The sequence below is a fragment of the Canis aureus genome, chromosome 18 (assembly GCF_053574225.1).
Source record: "Canis aureus isolate CA01 chromosome 18, VMU_Caureus_v.1.0, whole genome shotgun sequence".
Lineage (NCBI taxonomy): Eukaryota > Metazoa > Chordata > Mammalia > Carnivora > Canidae > Canis > Canis aureus.
In genome coordinates this window covers 11,366,325-11,389,719 of record NC_135628.1, presented here as the reverse complement: position 1 = coordinate 11,389,719, position 23,395 = coordinate 11,366,325, and the positions used below count along the sequence as shown (strand labels likewise).

The 23,395-nt window shown below is 34.9% G+C and overlaps 1 long non-coding RNA gene across 1 annotated transcript; it reads left to right on the top strand.

The window, feature by feature from the left end:
- The first annotated feature begins 1,284 nt into the window (after positions 1-1,284).
- Positions 1,285-22,975, top strand: LOC144288261 (uncharacterized). The gene is made up of 7 exons (XR_013356233.1): positions 1,285-1,804; positions 2,613-2,744; positions 3,896-3,969; positions 7,183-7,372; positions 20,852-20,920; positions 21,489-21,639; positions 22,659-22,975. It is a non-coding gene; the product is annotated as an uncharacterized LOC144288261 (long non-coding RNA).
- Positions 22,976-23,395: the final 420 nt, after the last annotated feature.

Here is a 23,395-nt window from a genome sequence, read left to right as displayed (position 1 = left end):
AGAATTTGAATACCTTACATTTATGTCATTGCTTACAGTTTCCAAAGCACCTTCAGTACAAAAGCTTATTTAATCTTCACAATCACTGTATACAAATGAGTGTACGTATATCCATTTTATAGACAAGCAAATTGTGCTTCATAAAAACAGACTGGCACAAACTGATGGTAGAAATGGAGAAAACAGGTTATGTTAATATCATCCTCAGTTTTCTAACCTAGCTACTCAAAGGGTCATCCTCAGATTTATGATATCTGTGTCATCTGGTCTTCTAGGAATGCAAAATCCCAGACAGTTTCCCTCCCCAAACCACTGAATCATAGTTGACATTTTAACAAGATTTCCAGGTGATGGATGTGCATATTAAGCTTTGAGGAGTATGTTTTAAGACATTTGGATCCTTTTGATGAGTGAGGTGAAGGATGTAGGGGTGGGGATAGAGCCAAGTTTCTCTGTTTAAGTATGAACGAGAGGTGACAGAGTGATGCAAGAGGTAAGGAAAGTAGGCCCGGTAAGGGGGGAACAGACTATGACTTCAAAACAGAAAATTGAAAATTGAAAAGATGTCTAATTAGGTTTTCTTAATTTAAAATTTCAGTGTCATACGATGTAAATTTTCTCTCCATCTCTGTTACGAAAACTTCAGTAACACATGTCTTGCTGATACTTCTGGGGAATACCAAAACAGCAACAGTGAGGGCATTTTTTATTTGATTAGTGTTTGTTTGTTGGTGGGCTTGTGGCCCAGTGATGTTCTATCAGCTATGTAATAACGTAGTAAGTTCCTTGAAAAGGAGGTACAGAGAGCAAATGAAATAATACACATAAAAGTGCTTTAAGCAGTGAAAAGATGCTAAAAAAAAAAAACATGGTGTTATGATAATGTTCATGAATTATCTCAATTATGAATGAAAATGCTCATTTACGTTTTTATGGAATTTTCTCTAGAAGAATATAAATAGAAGAATTTAAATTTGTGGACACTCTCTAATTGAATATCTAATTATTATTTTACCAATGTCAGCTATTATGGAGTCAGACAAGAACATGAGAACAAACAAAAACACTTAAGGCAAAAATAAACTGAAGTAAGATAAGAAATAATTTACTCATGAGTTTAATAGGTACAAACTGTATTCTCTGATGAGTTCATATATAATATTTTATAGGCAAGGAATCTAGTATTCAATTAGATTAAAAAATCTTATGAGTCCTACACTATGAGGACATAAGAATTTATGTATGATATAATGTCTTACCTCAAAGATCTGTGGCTCTGCAGACTCTGTGGATATTGCTCTATTCCAGAAATTGTTCTGGGATGCTTTGTTCTTAGTTTGATGTGAATATCTTTTCTCTTAAACAAATATAGAGATCATCCACCTCCCAAACGCAGATTCTTAGTGTTTTAGTCAAGACACTCTTTTATTTTTTTTTAAGACAGAATCTCAATAATTAAAGTGGCTTAATAATAGTGGCTTACAATTGAAAATTATAAGATCGGAGGTACTTTTTAGCAAAGCAGGAGCCTGGCATGGAATCAGTGCCATCAGAAATATGTCTGGCTTTTCCTCTCATAATTGTCTCTACTTTCTGGGTGTTCTTTTATTCTTAGGCAGGCTTTCACTATGTGGCAGCAATTGTCTACCATGTTTTTAGTATCCAGGAGCATCAGGAGAAGAGTCATTTCTCAGCATCCATTCTAGTTCCAAAATTGATGTGGACTGCTCTCCTTGAGTTATATGCCCAACCCTGCACCAAGCACAGAATCCAAGTGCATGTGTTGTTGGCCCCCCCAAGCCAGGTGGGTGAAAAACCATCTAGTTGACAACTCTTGTGTATGGGGGCCAGTACAGTTAGGAAAGAAACTAGGAATCTCCTATTAGAGGAAAGGAGAAAGATGATTGACAAATGAAGGGGGGCAGCACTTACCATCTTCAAATATACTTTTTGGCATTTGAATTATTTGGGGCTGATTATTTTTGAGAGGCTGCAGATGCAAGAAGAGCTCTGAAAACCAGGAGTGGAAGTTACCATTTTGTAACAGAGATTTACATTTATAAGGGAAATATCCATTTGTAGTGTGTGCCTTTCTCCATAGTAGGAAGAGAATAATGATACATCTCTAGAAACTCTCATCATTGGAGAAGGCATGGACTTAAGTCTACATAGAAGCCATAACCTCATTTACTGTGCCTTTTCTGGTAACCTTCTGTACCTGGTCTCCCTCACTCCAACATCTTTTATCTTTATCTGGAAATGGTATTTAAGGTGGTGACTTGGGGGCGCCTGGGTGGTTCAGTCAGTTAAGCCTCTGCCTTCGGCTCAGGTCACGGTTTCAGGGTCCTGGGATAAAACCCTACATTGGGTTCCCTGCTCAGCGGGAGTCTGCTTCTCCCTCTCCCTCTGCACCCTCCTCCCCACTGTGCTTGCTCTCTTTCTCTTTCTCTCTCAAATAAATAGATAAAATATTTAAAAAATAAAGTAAAAAGGTGGTGATTTGGGCCATTTTCAAGAGTTACTCAGTTTTCTGGGTTTATCCCATATATACGGGAGGTATACATGTTATTAAGTTTCTGTTTGTTGTTCTATTAATCTGTCTTTTGTTACAGGGATTCTCAGCCGAGAGCCCAGAGAAGTAGAAGGAAAATTATTTTTCTCCCGTACATGAACTGGATAACAAGTCCTTAGGGAACATATTTGTATTTTGGTGGAAGTTTTATAATACCCCTCTTATCTGAAAGGTACGAAATTCTAATTCACCTTGAGGTAGCAGCACCTGTAAATGAACATGCACATTATGTTTTTCTTGAAAAGTAAAACATGCCTTATGAAGAGTGTGTTTGACACCAAGGTTTCAAAGAATTAGTTCTAGAGAAACTCAAGTTCTCTTCAGCAGAAATTTTGTTCTCGGTTGAGATTAATTTTGTGTTTTCCCTTATTGCAAGCAATGGCAGAAAACCAGTAAAGCCGCAAAGGAATCTTAAACCTTATTGTCAAAACCAAGCCTAGTACCTGAATGTCCTCCTTTATCCTTCTCAACAAAAAGTTGCTAAACTGCACTTTGCTGAATTTGAAGTCATCACATGACAGTTTAATCAACTCTTCCCTTTCCTTTGCCAAGAAGCCATCTGGCAGTGTGTCTTTTTCATTGAAAATGTGTCCCTGATCCAATTTTCATTTGTTATCCTGTCGAGTAAAGCATTCATTCCAATGGGGGACCAAATTTGAGCACCACTGTTCTTTTCAGTAAGCATGAAGGATAAATTTTCATTTTATTTTCAATGAGTAAATTTTCGTAAGGTTATGGAATGATTGGCAATTCTTTTTTGCTGCTTTTGTATGTTCTGCTGATGCTGCTTTCTGGTTGCTTTTGTTTTGTCATGAACATTCAAAGGCAGGCTTTTTAGTTCCAGGATACTGGCATCCCTTTCTTTCATTATGGTGTGGGAACAACTCAGTTAAGTAGACTCAGCTTCCCAGATATAATTCATCCACAAAGAAACAACTACATTAAAAATAAAAGAAATGTGTACCTCAGCATAGACTTTCAAAAGGAAGATCAAGTACTTTGGAAATATTTATTTTAAAAAGTAGATAAACTTTTTGCAATGTCTTACTCTCTTTTCTTGCTTTGCCCCACAGTTTAATTGAGGTATAATCGACAAATTAGAAATATATATATATATATTTAGGGTGTACAGCATAATATTTTGACATATGTATACATTGTAAATGATTGTAAATCAAGCTAATTACACGTCAATCACCTTACGAGTTACCGTGTGTGAGGGGAAGGAGGTGAGAACACTTAATATCTACTCTCTTAGCATATTTCAAGTATACAATATGCCATTATTAACTAGAGTCATCATGCTATACATCATTTCTCCAGCACTTATCTGACATAATGGAAGCTCTGAACCTCGTGACTGACACCTTCCTTTGTCCCCTAACTCTCAGCACCTGGTAAATATCAATTCTACGCTGTGCTTTTATGAGTTTGACTTCTTAAAACTATACACGTAAGTGAGATCATGCAGTATTTGCCTTTCTGTGACTGGCTTATTTCATTTAGCATAATATCTTCAAAGTTCATCCATGTTGTTGCAAATTGCTAATTTTTTTCTTTTTAAAGGCTGAATAATATTCCATTATATATCTATATAGATCTGGATAGGTGTATATCTCACATTTTTTTAATCCATTCATCTGCAATGGATATTTAAATTATTCCCGTATTTGGCTTTTGTGAATAGTGCTGCAATAAACAACGGGGTACAAATACCTCTTTAAGATCCTAATTTCATTTCCTTTGGATATATGTACAGAAGTAGATTATGTAGAATTATATACCTTCTCTAAATCCCATAAAGCCATTCTAGGGGCTGAGAACCTTAAATGTAATTTTCCTTGGTCACTGTCCTCAAGTGTTGAAGGTGTTGTGTTTTCCCCAAGTCTAGCAAAGTCAAGCAGCTATCTGCATGTGTTTGCATATAGTCTATTGATGTTTGCAAATGCCTTCTGCTGGGGTATTTATTACAGCTTGGGGAGGCACACAGAGTGCTGGGGATCTACTATGTCCTACTAAGTTCATAGGAAGCCCTCTTGATGGAGTCCATAAGGCAATTAGTAAAAACCAAAACTCTGTTGAGTTTTGTACCCCAGCTGCTGTGAGCTCCTACCCCTTTTCCCTGCACCTAGCTACTCCTAGACTGTTCACCCTGCTGATCTCCCCAGTTTTCTGGGCAGGGCAATAATGAAGTGGGTCTCTTGAACAGTGCCCCCTTTGGCTGGAGAAGCTGGACACTCACTACACTCTCACTTTCCCCTATTGGAAAAATCTCAGGTTGATGGAATCTCTCTTCACACCTTTCTCTTCTTGGAGGAGAAGTGAGGCATGTAAACTGAAACTGTTCTTCTTACCCTCTTCAATGCATCTATTCTCAGATTTTTTTTTATTCAACAGAGTGCTGTGGCCTTTCTGCTAAATTCCCCAGTGACCAAAATGGTACTCTCATCTGTGGGTGGTTGTCAAAAATCATTTTTCTGTGAGGAACCAGCACTGAAAATTCCTGTTCCACCATCTTGCTAACATCACTGCCCTAATGTCTTTCCTTCTTTACACTACATTGTCCGCAATGATGGCCAAACTAAAATTAATTCCTCTCTTCAAAACAAGTTGAACATCTTTCACGCTTATCTTTGATATGACAAGCATCTTTATGATATTCTGAGTTAGGTGATATAAAGTAAATTAAGTAAATTCACCAAAATGTTCCTGACCATTTGCTTGAGTATAAGAAGATAGGCCACTCAAGAAATGGGCCAGAGCTGTTATAACAAAATACAAAGCAAGAGAGCAAGGCATTTAGATTATTATTTTAAAAGTCTGTAGTGCACCAATGAAAAAAAACTAACACTCAGCAAATGCAGATTAACTTGCCTAAACTTTGTTTCCTTCTGTGGCTCCACAGACTTGTTTTTTAGAGGCAATGGCCTCCTCTGCTGAGAAGCTTTTGTTGACCCTGTTGTTTTTCTCTTGTATGTATCTCTCTTGTAACATTTAACAGTAGACTTACTATTATATAAATTCCCTGTTCTGTTAAGAAGTGGTCTCCCATAGTGTAAAGTCTGTTCCTCAATATCTCTCTGTGCCACCTTCTAGCATTTTGTGGTTAGGACAGAATATACAATATAAGAATAGAAGGATGAATAAATTAATGAAAGACAGCTTTCTCAGAAACATCCAAACAACAAAAAGTCTATGCTGAAGAATGAAAAGGAAAAAATAAGAATCTAAAAATCTCAGAAAATGTCTACTCATGTGAACAGCCTGTGGGATCTATGGTGTTTGTTAGTAAACAAGCATAAGTGTCATATATACAAGCCATCAATTGTCTAAAGAAAAATATGCAGTAATTTGAGAAATGGCATTCTACATTTGGCTGACTAGAGAGGATTAAAATTTAGTAAATAAGATGGACAAAACAACAAAATCTGGAATTTAAAATGTTTTGAGCAGTGTTTAGCAGTTTTTAGATTAACAAGATACCCTGAAGAGAATGAGGAGACAAACTAAAGACTGAGATTAAAACAAAAATGAGGTTCCATTTATAGAACATTCAACTAAACCTTCAGAAGAAATAGTCACTAAATCATTTCAAACCCATAGGAGAAGGAATGTTCACTGATGCTAATGAGGAAGAAAAACCTGTTAGAGGTTTCTGGAGAAAAAACTAAACTATTTTATGTAAAAAATTTTATAAAAATTATAGTTGACTTAAAGCTAAGACCAGCAATTTAATTTAGAGCAGAAGAGGCCTCAGCTGATTGTAAATTAATTATATTAGTTAAATATAAAATATTAAATTATATATTAATTTTTTTGTTATCAGTTCACTTCTTTTATTATCAATCCATATACAATTACTTGTCTTCTGGTTTGTTGAAGCAATAGGTCAGACAACATTTGCCACAATATTGTATGTCGAAGTGGCTAGCCATAAAAACTCCAACACCACATTCATCTGAAGGGCACTCTCGATGAAGGCGACTGATTTTGCCATTCTTGTCCACCTTGTAGTATTTCAGGACGGCCAGTTTAACCTTCTTTCTCTTATGCTTATTCTTCTTGGGAGTGGTGTAAGACTTCTTCTTCCTTTTCTTTGCACCATCATGAAGTCTCAACACAAGATGAAGAGTAGACTCCTTTTGAATGTTGTAGTCAGACAAAGTATGGCCATCCTCCAGTTGCTTGCCGGATATATATATATATAATATTATATATTATATTATATAAAATATTATATATATATTAGAAATCAACAATTTAATTTCAGACATCCTTTTACAAAAAAAAACCCAAAACTGCAGCACTGGAGTATAAACAGAGGAAGAGCTAGGTTGGTGGTAGAGGGTCAAGAAATTATATCATATGAAGAATAGAAAATTTCATATCATGATAACATATGAATTACTTGGGAATCTTTGTTATAACATGGTTGTAAAACTACCTCCTGTGATGAAAGGAAAAGTTTACTTTTCCTTTGAGTAAGCTCAATTAGCAAAATTAGTCTTAGATGGCCTAAGACCTTAGATCTTAAGAACTCTCCAGCCTTTTTTTCTTACTAAAAATATTTTATTTATTTATTTATTTATTTATTTATTTATTTATTTAAGAGAGAGAGAGAGAGAGAACATGAGCTGTGTGAGAAGCAGAGGAAGAAGCAGACTCCCTGTTGAGCAGGGAGCCCAGCCCAACTCAGGACTCCATCCCAGGACCTTGGGATCATGATCTGAGTCAAAGGCAGACACTTACCTGACTGAGCTAGGCGCCCCATTCTCCAGCCCTTTTCCAGAGGGCATTGAGGTCAGTCTCTCTTCCCTATGGTAATAGTCTTTACTAAATTTTTCCTTGCCTTTTTAGCTTTGATGTAATTTTATACTTTCATAGGCTTTTGTGTATGGAGGAAAGAATACTCTTTGTCCTCTAAGATCAGATCTTAAAATCTTAACATAAGCCATTTGTTGAGCCCCAAACATGGGCCTATTCAATGGATGATAAGGTAGAGGATGATTAAAATGACATAACCTGCTATTAGCCAGTTCTTCCTGGGTCAGTTTGTCAAGGAGTAGAAGAGCATCAGCAACAATGTGGGAGCTGGGTTAGACTGAATAAGATGTGGGTGACTGAGGGAGCCACTTCATGTGTCTACTAAAATACATACCAGTAAATGGAGCTTAATCAGTGTCATTAATCAGTGTCCTGGAATAAACCTCATCTGATTCTTATTACTTCTTATCATTTAAAGCAGAAGCCAACCCAAGAGAGGTAACTTGGGAGGAAGAAAGACAAGTACCTTCAAAAGTTTCCCATTTGATTGTACAATAAAGTCCAGCCTCAGACTGGAAGCCCACTTAAGAGTTTCCTTTCTTACATAGTGCAGTCATGAACGGAGTTGTTTGGCAGATACTTACTTGTCTCTGTATCGTTCTTGAGGTTTGTATACACTCCTGAAATGCATGAGCTTAGCCATGTCACTTGTTTTGGCCAAAGGGATATGAGCAGATTTGAAGCAAACAAAGGTTTTAAATGTGCCTGCATAGTTTGGCTTGTTTTGTTGTACCAGTATCATTTTCCATGAAATGAATATGCCCCATGTGGCCACTAGTAAAAAGAAGATGGTAGAAACAGAGCAGATCTCATTCCAATCCATGGCTTAGAGACAGGCCCAGATGCTGCAAAGGCTGAAGCTGTGCCATCAAGTCCAGCCAAGGCTAGTTCAGCTAAACCTGTGTGCAAGCAATAGTTTACTTTCTAAGCCACTAACAATCTGAAGTTGTTTCTTAGGAAGTCTAAATTAATACCTGTGGTAATATATTGCATTATAATTCTTACATATGTTTGTCTCCTGAATTAAACCATATAAATTAGAAGACAAAGGGTCTATTTTATTCTTTTTTTATATCAAAGAGCCCAATACATAGTAGGTGTTCAGTTACCGAGTCAATATTCAAGTTTTATTGAACTAGCTAGCTACTCTATGATGCTAATCAGATTATTCCCATCTGGTACATAATTTACTATTTTTTAAAAAAACCATACTGTAGATTTTACTTTTTGCAGTATGTTTCAAACATTTTTAAAAGTAGATAGAATACAAGTTTAAAATTCTAGCTATTTGAATAATTTAAAGTCCTTTGAAATTAGGTGAATATTTTAGTTATGAATACTTGCTGCTGTTGAAATCTAAGAAATGCAATGGAAAATAAATCTTATGGGCTTTTACCCTTATTTGTCAATCATTGATTCACCTAGCTATCCAGCAAAGTAATATCTTTTCACTTTCTATCTTTCTGATGCCATTAAAATAAGTAGAACTTGGAATATAGTGTAAAATAGTAATAGAGGAAATTAAGAGCCAAGGACAAAGTAGATATAAAAATTGAAAACATGAATGAAAAAAAAAAAAAGAAAACATGAATGAATGTTTGCACAGATTAATAGTACAAGTTCTCTTTGACACTGATCAAAAACTTATTTGGCATCACTAATCTTTAGCAATTTTTTTAATGCCACAAAATTCTTTCATAAAAATTAGCCATGTATACTAAACTACTAGAAATCCTCCAAGTTTTACTAAGGATTAAAAACAATAATTCCTAGCATGCAGGAAGCCCTAATTAACTATTAGCATTCTATTTGTCTGGTCTTTTCATCTCTTACCAATCTATCATTTTGAATTATTGTCCAGTTCAGATTTGTCTGTCACAAGGATGTGAAATGAGGATATCAATGCTTATTAAACCCAGCATATTTCGGAAGCTGTTACAAAAGTCCATGTCAGGGACGCCTGGGTGGCTCAGTGGTTGAGTGTCTGACTTTGGCCCAGGGTGTGATCCTGGAGTCCTAGTTCCCTAGTTCCCTGCATGGAGCCTACTTCTCTCTCTGCCTATGTCTCTGCCTCTCTCCCTGTGTCTCTCATGAATAAATTAAAAAAAAAAAAAGTCCATGTCAGAGAAAGCCAAGCTAGAATCGAATAGTCGATGTGGATCAGAAAGGATAGTAGGTATAATTCAAAAACATTATTATGGGCTTCCGTGTAATTGAATGTGCTGAAGTAAAGAAAAAAACAAACAAATGTAAACCTGAGGTTTTAATCCTGAGTGACAGATAAATTTTATGCCATTACCCAGAAGTGGACTGTCAGAAAGAAGAGCTAATTTGGAAAGAAAGATATTTTTATATATGCAAGTCAATGATGCACAATATGCTTTTCATTATTCACTTATTATTATTTATCCAGATGGGACTACTTAGTTTAATTAGGACTACCATTTCCTATCAAACTGGCACATGTGTAGAGACATTAGGGTGTAAATTAGAGTTTAATTTCTTCCTCCCACCAAATTCTCATTTTGGTATACTAGACTTTAAAAATAATATGGAGAAGGAAGAGAGAAAGAAGAGAAGAAAGAAAGGAGGAGAGGAAGAAGTGAAGGAGGAAGGAAAGAATCCCCTCCCCCATTGTGGTTGTCTGCTAACCATTATTCATACACATAATGAATATTATGAATATTAATTAAATTAAGAAAGCATCACATTTCCTGTGTATTTGTTAATTTTTCTATATTTGACTAATGCATAAACAAAGGTCAAGAGCTATATATATATAAGCGAGTATACATATATACAAGCGAGTACATCTTCTAGTTTGTTGGGAATTGATCGTAGAATGGTATAGGCGAATAAGAAGTATCATTCAGGTTTGATATGAAGTTATTGATTGAACTTTGATGTAAAAAAAATGGAAAATATTTGCTCTGTGACTTGAACTCCACATTGCCTCATATGTGACTCTCTCTCTTTAATGTTTGAAGTCAGTCATAAGTGTAATAATGGAAAGCTGTTCTAGTTCTGGCCAGAGACATAGCTAAATGCTTGTTTTTTCCCAATAAAGTGTTTATGAGTGTATATCAATTCAGCTATTTATCCTAAGAATGAGAATACCTTAGCAAAAAAAAATTTTCAGTGGAATTTTAACCCAAATTAAATTTAATGTCGAATCATTACACCTACATTGTTTCATACCCCCACATATTTAGCCCATGAATTATAAGAAGCTGTGATTTCACATCAAGCAATCATTTCTGTATTCAGCAACTTTTAAGCAGAAGTGTAATATAGGGGAAAAATGGAGACTCCAAAGCTACTACAATCTACTGGTTCTTGATATCTATCTAATCTATCTATCATCTATCTATCTATCTATCTATCATCTATCTATCTATCTATCTATCTATCTATCTATCATCTATCTATCATCTATCGGTATATATATATATATATATATCTGCCTCTTTCTCTGTGTCTCTCATGAATAAATTTTAAAAAAAGTCCATGTCAGAGAAAGCCAGAGCTAGAATTGAATAGTTGATGTGCATCAGAAAGGATAGTAGGTATAATTCAAAGAAATTATTATGGGCTTGCATGTAATTGAATGTGCTGAAGTAAAGAAAAAAAACAAACAAATGTAAACCTGAGGTTTTAATCTTGAGTGACAGAAAAAATTTATACCATTACCGAGAACTGGGACTGTCAGAAAGAAGAGCTCTCTCTCTCTGTCTCTCTCTGTCTCTCTCTGTCTCTCTCTGTCTCTCTCTCTCTCTCTCTCTCTCTCTATATATATATATATATATATACAAGCGAGTACATCTAGTTTGTTGGGAATTGATCGTAGGATGGCATAGGTGAATAGGAAGTATCATTCAGGTTTGATATGTGGGGGAGTATCGAGGGGGTTTGCAGGGATATAGTTGTCCGGGTCTCCTAGTAGGTCAGGTGTAAATAGGACCAGTTATATTAATGTTAGGATTAAGAACATTACTCCTAGGATGTTCTTGGTTGTGTAGTAAGGGTAGAATGGGATTTTGTCTGAGTCGGATGAAATTCCTAAGGAGTTGTTAGATCCTGTTTCGTGTAGGAATAGAAGATGGACTATGGCCAAAGCTGTAATGATGAATGGGAGGATAAAATGAGACGCGAAGAATCATGTTAGGGTTGCTTTGTCAACTGAGAAGCCGCCTCAGATTCATTCGACCAGATTGGTTTCAATATAAGGAATTGCTGAGAGTAAGCTTGTGATAACAGTTACTCCTTCAGAAGGATATTTGTCCTCATGGTAGGACGTAACCTATGAATGCTGTGGCTATAGTTGCAAATATATATACAAATAATATATATATATATATTTACCTTTCAGATATAAAAGACATTATGAATTCTATGACCTAAGAGAGTTCTAGCAATTGTTAGTATTTGTGAAAAGTTGGGAATCTATCTTAGTCTTCCTCAGTTAATGGTTTATCATAAATACATGCGTTTTCTCTACTTTGAAAATCTAATGCATTCTAATACATTTCTTCCTTTTCTTGATCTGTGTTCCCACTACACATTCAAGAGTCACTGGGTTAATTAGCCATAATTACCGATAGGATTGTGTCAATGCCACAAACATGATGACGTTAAGAACTTCTGATAACTCTGTAACCCCACTTACAAATGAGATTAGATAATGTGCAAAATGCTACACAACTAACTATTGACAGAGATATGAAAGACCTCATTGTGGATAATCTAACCCCCAACCTAATATAATTTATAAAATATTAATGACACTTATACCAAAGGAGAATAATGTATATAGCAATCTGTTAGGGAGTGATCAACACTCCTTCCATTTCTTCCCTGGGTATTGGTGACTGGGAAGAGATAGTTTTCTTTTTCTTTTTTCCAAAGCTGTTGGAATTGAAGAGAAGATGGGAATATGCAGAAATCATTCTAAAGCACCCAGTGATGCAAGAATTTTAGATGTCAGTGAATCCTAAAATAATGTATTCTCTCCGTCCCATTATGTTTATGTCTTTAGAAGTTGAAGCAGAAAGTTTTAGGCCCTTTAAGTGAGCAAATTATTCCACATGGTGCCATGGTAGAAATGTTACATTTTTAGATAGATATGGTAATCTGATAAAGATAAGAGTTTCCTTAAGATGTATTTTAGAGTCAATGTAGCTAACACTTTAAATTCAAGTTGTAGGTACAACAGATAATAGATCTGAACAAACCTCTTGTTGAGTAATGAGATAAACACCCCTGATACTGCTCATTAGACAGTTAAAGAAAAATGTATTAATCAGAAAGGGAGTAGTAATTCGAATCTTAAAAACAACAACAACTTGTAGTAGCAGTCACTAGTAATATTCAAGAGAGGGTGTTTTGCTGACATAGTTCTCAACCATCAATCCCTTAAGCCAGAGAATCCTGCTTATAAAATGGACATATCATACTGTTGTAGACCAAAGCCATTAAAGATTGCTTCTTCCGTTCAAGGTCCACCAATCAGCCTTCATTTTAATTTTTGGATTCCTGTGTAGATCTATGTAAAAGGGAGAAAATGTAAAGATTATGGGATGAAATGCCCCCTTTGAAGTGAATAAATCAGCATTCTGTTTTTTATAAAGAGGTGCCATTATCTTAGTTAAAGGGAATTGGTTTTAGAGGAGATTGATGGCATTAAGTGCCTTGTACCATTTAGACTGCAGAATCTTCAAAGCTGACTGTTAGGTCCTATACCAAAGGGAATTCACTAAGGCAATAAAGGGCCCCTGTGAGGCCTCTTGGGAGTTAACCTCTAGGCCTCAGTCCCTGAAGTAACAATATTGTTCAGTGACTGAGAGAAATAATTATATATGTTCTTATCTTTCATATTTATTCATTTACCAAACACTTATTATGTGCCTAATGTATAATTTTGATTTGTATTTAAATCCTGTTCAGATGCTTTAAAATCTGGCCAGGTTTTATTTACTTTCATCCTTTTATAACATGTTGATGCAGCAATTGATTTTATGTGACTCAGTGAAAGTGTCTATACATTAACATAGTTTTCTGCATAAAAGCTAAAGCCCTATTGCATTTGATGATATTAACATCGGTATGCTTTAATTTTCTTCAAATCACACATTTACATGTGTAGTTGGACCTACTCTTCAGTGAATTGTTTTACTGCTCTGGTTGTAATCTCTGGTGCTATAATTTTACTGTACTGCAATAAGAGATAGCACCCATTAAAATATTATATTTTATATGGAACAATAGGAATATTAAAAATGGCTGATCTTCATGATGAGATATGAAGACTCAAAGCTATACTAATATAATAAAATCAAAATCATACCACATAATTTTGTATTGTGATGATAATTACATTTCCTCAATGTATCATTTGGCCTTTTGCTTTGAAATAGATAACATGGTTAGATATGGAAAGAATGGATCTAACTGGTGTCTACCAACATAGGCTTCTAGTCTTTGATACCCTTTGTTGTTTCTGAAATAAGTATGACAGCTTTATAGAATGAGACTTGATAGTAGAGTAATTCTTCACACTCAACATTCTTTAAAACCACTGTACAACTGGTGTTTAAAATTAATAGAATTAAAGTTGTATACTACAGAGTGAATGGACTCAGATATAAGAGCTCCTTCTTAATAGCACCCAGCTGTGTGATAAGAAGCACTTCAATTAAAACCAAGTTAAACATTAAACATATAATTACCTCTGTTTTGGATTCCTCAATGATATTAATTTTGTGAAGATGTTCTTACATATTTTCTATAGAATACTCTTAAGGAGAGATTTTTCAAAACCAAGAAATTTATTAACCCTTAATCATGGGTGGATTTGTAAAGGGAACATAGTTAATCACTAAGGAACCACTGTCTCTAATATTGCAGAGTCTAAATATTTATTTAGGTAACAAACAACCTAAACAGTGAAAAATTTCATCCTAATTTTCATTCATTGCTCTTACTTATTCTAATAATTTATTTAATATTCATTTATTAATCTTCATGTGCAGAAATAAGATCTCTGATATCTTTGACCCAAGTAAAATATATGCAGTTTTCTATGGCAACACTCATTTTTATTTTTATAATCCATTAATTTAATATAATTATATCATAATGAGCTTGGGAGTTAGCTAATTCATCATCAAAGCAATTAGTTCATTGCTCAAATAAATTGTATGTGTCTACTGAGAGTAACTTCTGTGCTGTCATGATGGAGATTCAAACATTTACCAACCTTACCACCCAGGGTCTCTCCCCTTTTCCCCTGAAAAGCAGTTTAAGATGCCAATCAGAAGCTTTGGCTCTAGAATTCAGAACACCAGGGTTTGTATCCTGTGACCATACGCTCTGATTTTTCTGACCATCAGCAAGTTATTTGTCCTTTTTGGCCTCAGTTTTCTCATCTGTTAGATGAAGACAATGATAGTGTTATAATTCACATTGTAGCTGCAAAGATTTTACAAGAATCCTGCACATTGGGATCTCTCCCACAGAGAAATGGGAACCCTCTTACAATGCTGGTGGAAATGCAAACTAGGGCAGCCACTTTGGGAAACAATATGGTGGTTCCTCAAAAAGTTAAAAAATAGAACTACCCTATGACTCAGGAAGTACACTATCAGGTATTTACCCAAAGGATACAGAAACTGATTCAGAGAGACAATGCACCCAAAGTTTATAGTAACATTATCAGCAATAGCCAGATTAAGGAAAGAGCCCATATGTCCATAGTGGACATTTGTGTGTATATCTATATATACAAATACACACAGTAGAATATAACTCTGCCATAAAAAGAAAGAAATTTTGCCATTTGTAATGACATGGATGGAGCTGGAATGTATTATGCTAAGTGAAATAAGTTAGAGAAAGACAACATATGATTTCACTCATGTGGAATTTAAGAAACAGAACAAATAAACATAATGGGGGGAAAGAGAGAGTCAAACAATAAAACAAACTCTCTTGACTATAGAGAACAAACAGAATTGTTGGAGGGGAGGTGGGTGGGTGATGGGGATTAAGGAGGGCATTTGTTGTGATGAGCACTTGGTGTTGTACGTTAAGTGATGAATCACTAAATTCTATTCCTGAAGGTAATGCTACACTATATATATGTTAACTAACTGGAATTTAAATAAAAACTGGAAAGAAAAGAAAAAGAATCCTGGGCAATGTTTTTAGGGCAGTGCATTAGCACACATGAGATTTCTTTTCTTTTTTTTTTTTTTTCAAATTAGATTTCTTAAGACAGGCTAATAGTACCTATCATTTATAATTGTCTTCTAAAAGATTTGGGTATTCAATAAACTAAACAAAATGGATAGAGGCCACAAACTTAGATTAAAATGGAATACAGAAAATAAGGAACTTCCTTCCATAAAACATCTGAGAATAACTAATGACCATATTCGAGCAACTAATTTGACTTTATGTTTCTTGGTTACTAAAGCAATGTTCTGATTTAAAAAAAAATGTAGGATTGTAGTCTAGAATAGCATTTATCAAAGTATTTTCAAAGATCTTATTGGGTTAGTAATATTATGTAATCTGGGCTGATTGTTGAGATACAATCATGTAATGGTAACATACTACCGACAGCAATCAGGTTTATGAATCCTTCAGATGAGTCCAAAACGTGACATTTTGGTGTTCACATCTATATTAGGAGTTGGGTTACCAATGTGTTTTTGTTCCAGTTTTTCAAGGTGTAAAATGGAAAGCCATTCTTTTCTAAAGAATTTACATATGTCATAGTTTGACTTGATATAAAAATAGCAGTTAAAATTTATATTTTAGACACAAGATACAATGCTGATGTTAATTGTCCTTTCACTTTTTTGTTGAGTGGGACCATTTTGGTGATTACAGCTTTGGGGGTAGATTCTTACTGTTTCCAGAGTGTATTTACTTTTGAATATTTCTTAAGAATTTGGGGCACTTTCAAAACAACAGCTTCCTCAGCACAGTAAGTTGCTGTTTTATTACTGATGGCGGATTGCGCTCACATATACTGATTCTGTGTGATTACTCTCTGAACTTCATAGTAATTTTCAGAAGGGTGGGCAGCTGTTTTAGAACTGCTCCCTCTCCTTATGGAACTTATGGTCTGCCATGCTTTTTAGCCAGCCGTTCTTTTAGTAGTGTCTAGGATTCTGTGTAATTAAGTCAGTTTAAAACAACTGATTAATCTTTATAAAATTGTATTGGTTTTTGGCAAATTACTTTTGATTGGCTTTTCTTTAAATGCTATGTTTCATTTAAAGATGTGACTGACTATCCTATTCACTATATACCTCCACGTATTAAATAGCTATGGATCAATCTGGTCATAAAAATCTACAAAATCAACTCAACATCATGTGAATGAGTAGGGCATTAAATGAAAGTTATTTTAAAATAGTTATTGCATTTTATTTTGAATTTTTTTTTTATTTGGCGATTACCTTTCATCTTTGAGACATAAGATCTTCCTAGGATCTCTTAAAAATTGAAGTTCTTGGGGATCCCTGGGTGCCTCAGCGGTTTGGCACCTGCCTTTGGCCCAGGGCGTGATCCTGGAGTCCTGGGATCGAGTCCCACGTCGGGCTCCTGGCATGGAGCCTACTTCTCCCTCTGCCTGTGTCTCTGTCTCTCTCTCTCTGTGTCTATCATGAATAAACAAATAAATAAATCTTTAAAAAAAATGAAGTCCTTCCCATGGCTTATAATACTCTTTATAGTCTTACCCTTGGCTACAGCTCTTACCACATTTTCTTCCTTTTTCTCTTTGTCTTTATGTTCTTCAATTATACTCATCTCCTTGCTACTCCTCAAACATACTTCTCCTCACAAAGCCTTTGATGCTTTTTCGGAAATCTTTCCAAATATAGCATGACTTCCTTTTAGCATGTCTTTTAATTTTCTGTCAAAATGCTGCCTTCTCAGAGAGTCCTCCCTGACCATCTATTAAAATTGCACCTCTTTTAATTCTCCTTTCCTTGCCTTTTTAAATTTTTCTTTATAGCACTTATCATTACTTGGAATTCCATTGTCTATCATCTCTCTTGTCCACTGGAATGTAGGTACCAAGTGATGTCAGTCTTATCTATCTGTACCTGAGTATATCTCCAGGATTTAGAAGAGTGCCTGGTGGACACCAGATGGATGTTATTAAATTAACAAATGAATTAATTCCTTCATATACTCTCCTTTACCTTTTCAGATGAGGAAAATATGACAGCATAGTTTAAATCAGGTAGATTTCCTGACAATGCGATGTATCTACCAACTTACATAAAACAATACTATTTTAAAAATGATTATTTTTTACAAAATTTCTCTTTTTAACTAGTGTATTTAGTAATAATAATGTTGTTATTCAAAAGTGAGAGTTACCATGATACTTTTATTATCATTGAAGATTGTGTGAAAGGAAGCAACCTCATAGCTTAGGAAAGGTTAAGACACTCTCAGATTTCAGAAAACTCCTAAGTGTGTTTCCATTTCTTTTCATTATGTGCATATAATAAATATATATGGGTCCATTTTCATCATAAGTTAAATAGTTTATCCACCAATGCAATCACATATCAACTTTTTACCTACAAAACGTGTGGATGTTTAAATTCTTATCCCCTAGCCATATTTTCTTCTATTTTCAGGATTGTATTTTAATCCTATAAACAGTTTCTTAGTAATTGCAAATCTTATACAAATTCTATCTAAATTCCCCATACTCCTGTAAGATTCAGCAATGTCTGTCTTGGTCACGTGTCTGTTTGCCTACATATATATACATGACATAGAGTTAATAAAAAGCTGATGAGTAATTTATTTTTATAGTCTAAAATATATTTAACTTGATGGATGCCTGTAAACCTGCCTATGAATCAGATGGCAGCATAATCTTAATATTGGCAAAAGTGAAAAGCAAAATTATGGTTTTATGCTAATATTATGTATTTGATGGCTGTTCAAGGAAATAACTATTGTAAGATTAATCTGAAGAGAGCATAAGCCAGTCCCTTTCAATCAATGATTGTGAACACAAAAATCCTTCTTTTTTGTTGGTAGAGGAAATAGAGGAATCCTTCAAAAATGTGAAAAGCAAACTTTTTCTTTGAAAGTTTTATTAGAAACAAAATAATGACTGTTAGCATAGAAAATGGGAATTTTTCTTCTTTTGACAAGTTTAATTTTAGTCTTTGTAACATGCAATATAAATACAAATCGTTTAAAGTGGGCAACAATCTAGATCACTTAATTTAATATGTGATTGTTTCTTAAATTAAAGGTGTTGGAATACATTTTTTAAAGGTTTTGTTTATTCATGAGAGACACACAGAGAGAAGCAGAGACATAGGAAGAGGGAGAAGCAGGCTCCCCGCAGGAGCCCAATGTGGGACTCGATCCCAGACCCCAAGATAACTCCCTGAGTCAACGGCAGATGCTCAACTGCTGAGCCACCCAGGTATTCCTGGGATACATATTTTAATCTTGGCTTAACCTTGATACTATAAATAGAAATGTTGCCTGTTAATTATGTTTATATATCCAATAATATAAGCCCTTTGGGGGAGAGAGAGGAAATTAGACAAAAATCTTAAGTGAAATTGTCCTACACAGATACCAAAATATCTAGAAATTGTCCATAGGATATATATAAAAGAGTATTTCACATTTCTATTGGATATTGTTTAATTGAACATTGGGCAGTAATCAAAAGTTCAAATATTAGCACTTTTATGTTGTGTGTTATTGGACACTGAGATTAAGAGCTCCAAGATCGAACTTCATTCAAAAAGTGTTGAAGTCTCCACTAGCTTTAGTCTTTGAAAAAAAAAAAAGACCAAAAATAGAGTAAATTTATAATTTAGGTGATACAACTTCTTTACAGGTACTTTTCCTCACTCTTTGGGTCCTTTTCCCTTGCATTATAGATACTTAAAGTGACATCGGAGCTCCATCAGAGATAACTAGCAGAGTGATATTTGTTTAGATGCTAACCATCATGTATTATCTACTCATACATTTTTAAAATATTTTGTTATCTGTTAGATAATCTAATACTTTAATACAGTTGTCATCTGACTGTGTCCTAGCACAGATTACATAGTTGTGGACAGATTTTTATCAACTTCCCTATATTTTCTTTCTAAAACTGCCCTACCTAATACAAAGGATGGAGATATTTTGACCATACTCTTTTTCTATCTTCCCTTTTATATTCTTTTTTTCTCTCATTTAAAAAAAAAGCATACTTTCATCTATCTTTAATAGTACTGTGATGCATTTCCCTGAATGGTATAAATTTCCATAGTACACAACAGAAAGATAACTCAAAATATCTATGCCAGCTGAGCCTTTTATACTAAGAGAGTAAGACGCCAGGCTAGGGTTCTATGTCTTTCCTTATCTATTACATATTCCCTAATGACACCACTGTGCTTCATGGAGTCCCTAAATTTACAGATTGTATGACAGATCGTTATAGATTTGGAGGTATAGAAAATATAGATCTTTTAATTTGATCAATTCATGAGTATTTCCTATCACAGCCAGTTAGTGATTTTTTTTTAATACTATTCTCTATTTAAAGAAACCATCATATCTATCATGTACTTTGGAGGACCTCCTGCAAATGTGGTTGATGAGAGGATTTTCGAAGCTTTGGATATTTTATCTCCAAAGATGAGGATGCTACAGTGATGAGACCCTAAAGTAGCTTTATTAAGATATTCACATTTTAAATTCTATTACAATTTGGAAACTGGTCAATTGCAAAAAACTAAGTCCAGATTAACATGAGTTTTGGATATTCCCTTAAAATGGCAAATGTGATTAAATATAGGACCTTAAAGTTGCATCTTTATAAAATGCATTTAGAAATGAGATGGTGGAGGGGCACCTGGGTAGCTCAGTGGTTGAGCATCTGCCTTTGGCTCAGGTGGTGATCCTGGTGTCCTGGGATCAAGTCCTGCATTGGGCTCCCTGCAGGGAGCTTGCTTCTTCCTCTGCTTGTGTCTCTGCCTCTCTATTTGTGTCTTTTATAAATATATAAATAAAATCTTTTTTAAAAAATGAGATGGTAGAAAAGAGAATGAGAGGGATCCCTGGGTGGCTAAGTGGTTTAGTGCCTGCCTTTGGCCCAGGCCATGATCCCGGACACCCAGGATCAAGTCCTGTATCTGGCTCCCTGCATGGAGCCTGCTTCTCCCTTTGCCTGTATCTCTGCTTCTCTCTCTGTGTGTGTCTCTCATGAATAAATAAGTGAAAATCTTTTTTAAAAATTTTTAAAAAAGAGAATGAAAGTGAATGCTTTTAACACGTTTGAAAAAAGAAGTAAAACTTTTTTTTTTTTTTTTTTTCTGAGAGGAAGTATAATTTGACTGATTCTTTGAGGACTGGCCTTTACCATGATGTGACATATGAGACATTTTCTCACTTTTGCAGCACAGTCTGAAGTCTGTTCACATCCTTTACAGAGCTAGGGTGGATGAGTCTTGGAAATACAGAAAGCAGGTAACCCATTCTGATTTTTTTATGAACATACTAGTAACTTTAACTCAACATGTGTTGTTAGCAGCACTCTTAACTGTGGAATGCCTATAGCAGAATATTCCTGGTTATCTAGGATTCCTTATGACAAACAAACCAGCAACCCATGGGTTTATGGAACAGAGCTGTCTAGAAATATGGCACATTAAATGTATGCATTGAGTATAAAGTGGAAATGTTGCACGAACCACCTATTTTTTTATGTTAAACCATAAAAAACCATAAACCTTACCGATAAACCTCATACGTTAATCTGTGCCAGAGAATGCCAGATCCAGAAGTCTAGGAAATTGCTCCAGGGGTTCAGGACCTCCTCCGCTTTGTGTATGGGATCTGTTCTTGAAATTATGGGGAAGACTTGATATTGAATAAGACCTGTGATTCAGGTAACTCTAATTTGACAATCCAGTTGTTTATATTTATCTGACTTCTCATTCTTTGTTTAGCAATATTAAGAAAAGGCTTAATCAATTTGTTAGCTGATCGATCATTAAAAGCATTTTTTTCATGAAAAATACCTAATTTTTGGCAGGCAACTAAGAAGTCATAGACAGCAACTGAATGACAATACTATAACACTGTCTTCTGTTTTCAACTGCTTATTTTTGCAAGGTGTGTTATTCAGCATGCACATGTGAACAAGCAATAACAGCATATCAGCTTTAGACGTGGAAATGTCACAGGTAAGGAGACTCTATATATACTCCTCAGGTACATTTTATAGATACAAATATATAAATAAAAACTGGTATACATTCAAGTAGGTGGTTATTTTTGTTTGTTTATTCTTGGAAACTGCTCTTTTTAGGAATGTAGCCTTCAATTCTCAAAAGACTTTGAAATTAACTGCTATAAAAACCCAAGTTTAAACCTCTCCTAGAGAATTGTATAATTTTACTTCATAAAAAATAGACTTTCAGTGACACAATTTTCTTATCAAATGTTTAGTTTTACCCTTAAAAATAAGTCCATTTTCTAACTTTTAGAAATTAAGTGTACAAGAACCACAAACCACCTCTTATCTCATTAACCAAATATAAACACTGCTAGCATTCAAATGTATTTCTTTTTATTTTCTTTGTTGTTATTGTCCATAAAATGTTAATGAATTTCCTTTTTAAAATTTGGACTCATAGGCCTCTATTCAGGTTTTTCAGTTAAATTTATGTCATTAACATTTTCATATGTTACTAAGTATACTCTGAATGCATGACTTTAATGGGTAGTTAATAAACTACCAAAACATGAACTAAATGTATTTCAGTATTCTGTGAATAATAATGCTGTCACCATCATCTTTTATAAGAATTGTTGCCTAAACCTGATTGGTTTCCAATAATGTATATGAAATAGCATCTCTGATCAGGAGGTTAGTGTAGATTTCTACAATGGCAAGCCAAAAAGAAAAGGGCATCTCTGAACATTCTCCACATAGTAGTTTTTCTTTTTTTTAAAGATTATTTATTTATTTATTCATAGAGACACAGAGAGAGAATGAGAGGCAGAGACACAGGCAGAGGTAGAAGCAGGCTCCATGCAGAGAGCCTGACGTGGGGCTCGATCCAGGGTCTCCAGGATCACGCCCTGGGCTGCAGGCGGCACTAAACCGCTGCGCCACCGGGGCTGCCCCACATAGTAGTTTTAAAGTATTTTCCACTTCGAGGTGAGAAATTTTAATTTGCCTTTCTGATTTTTTTTAAAGATTTATTTATCTTAGAGAAAGAGCGCAAACGAGAGTGCACAACTGCAAAAGGGAGGGACAAAAGAAAAGAATCTTCAAGCAGACTCCCCACTGAGCACGGGGCTCAGTGCCACAACCCATGAGATCACGACCTGGTCCAAAACCAAGAGTCAGACTTTCAAACAACTGAGCCACCCAGGTACCTCAGTCTTTCTAATTATTGAAAGATTGAGTGGCTTTTCATATTTTTGGTATATGACTTTTTCCCATGAGTTCTTAAGGGATATAATTTTGATAATTAAATGTGCTATGTGCTATTTTATCCATTTCTATGATATCCCCAGTAATTAAAAATATAAAACCTTCTCTTTACAATTATTTTAATAAATTGGATTCAAGGTCAATCATTTCAGAACATGCACAATGAACCTGCTCTCTATAAGTGATTTTTTTTTTTTTCATGGAAACTTCCTTTTCCATTGCATGGGAGAAGACTAATTGTTCCTGCTATGGTATATGAAGACTTAAGAGGCCACTATGGCAGACATGAATTTTCATTTTCCCTGAAAAACAATGTTCAGTACTCTCTCAATTCTATCCCTAACTGCTCTCTTTCAAAAGAAGTGTAACAAAAAATTTATACATAAGTAGCAGGAAACAAAACAATGCACTTGTTATTTTTCAAAGCTTATCATTTCCCTAAGTGCAAAGGACCTTATAGGTCCTGAAATTGTATCATCCGATGAACTACATATGAA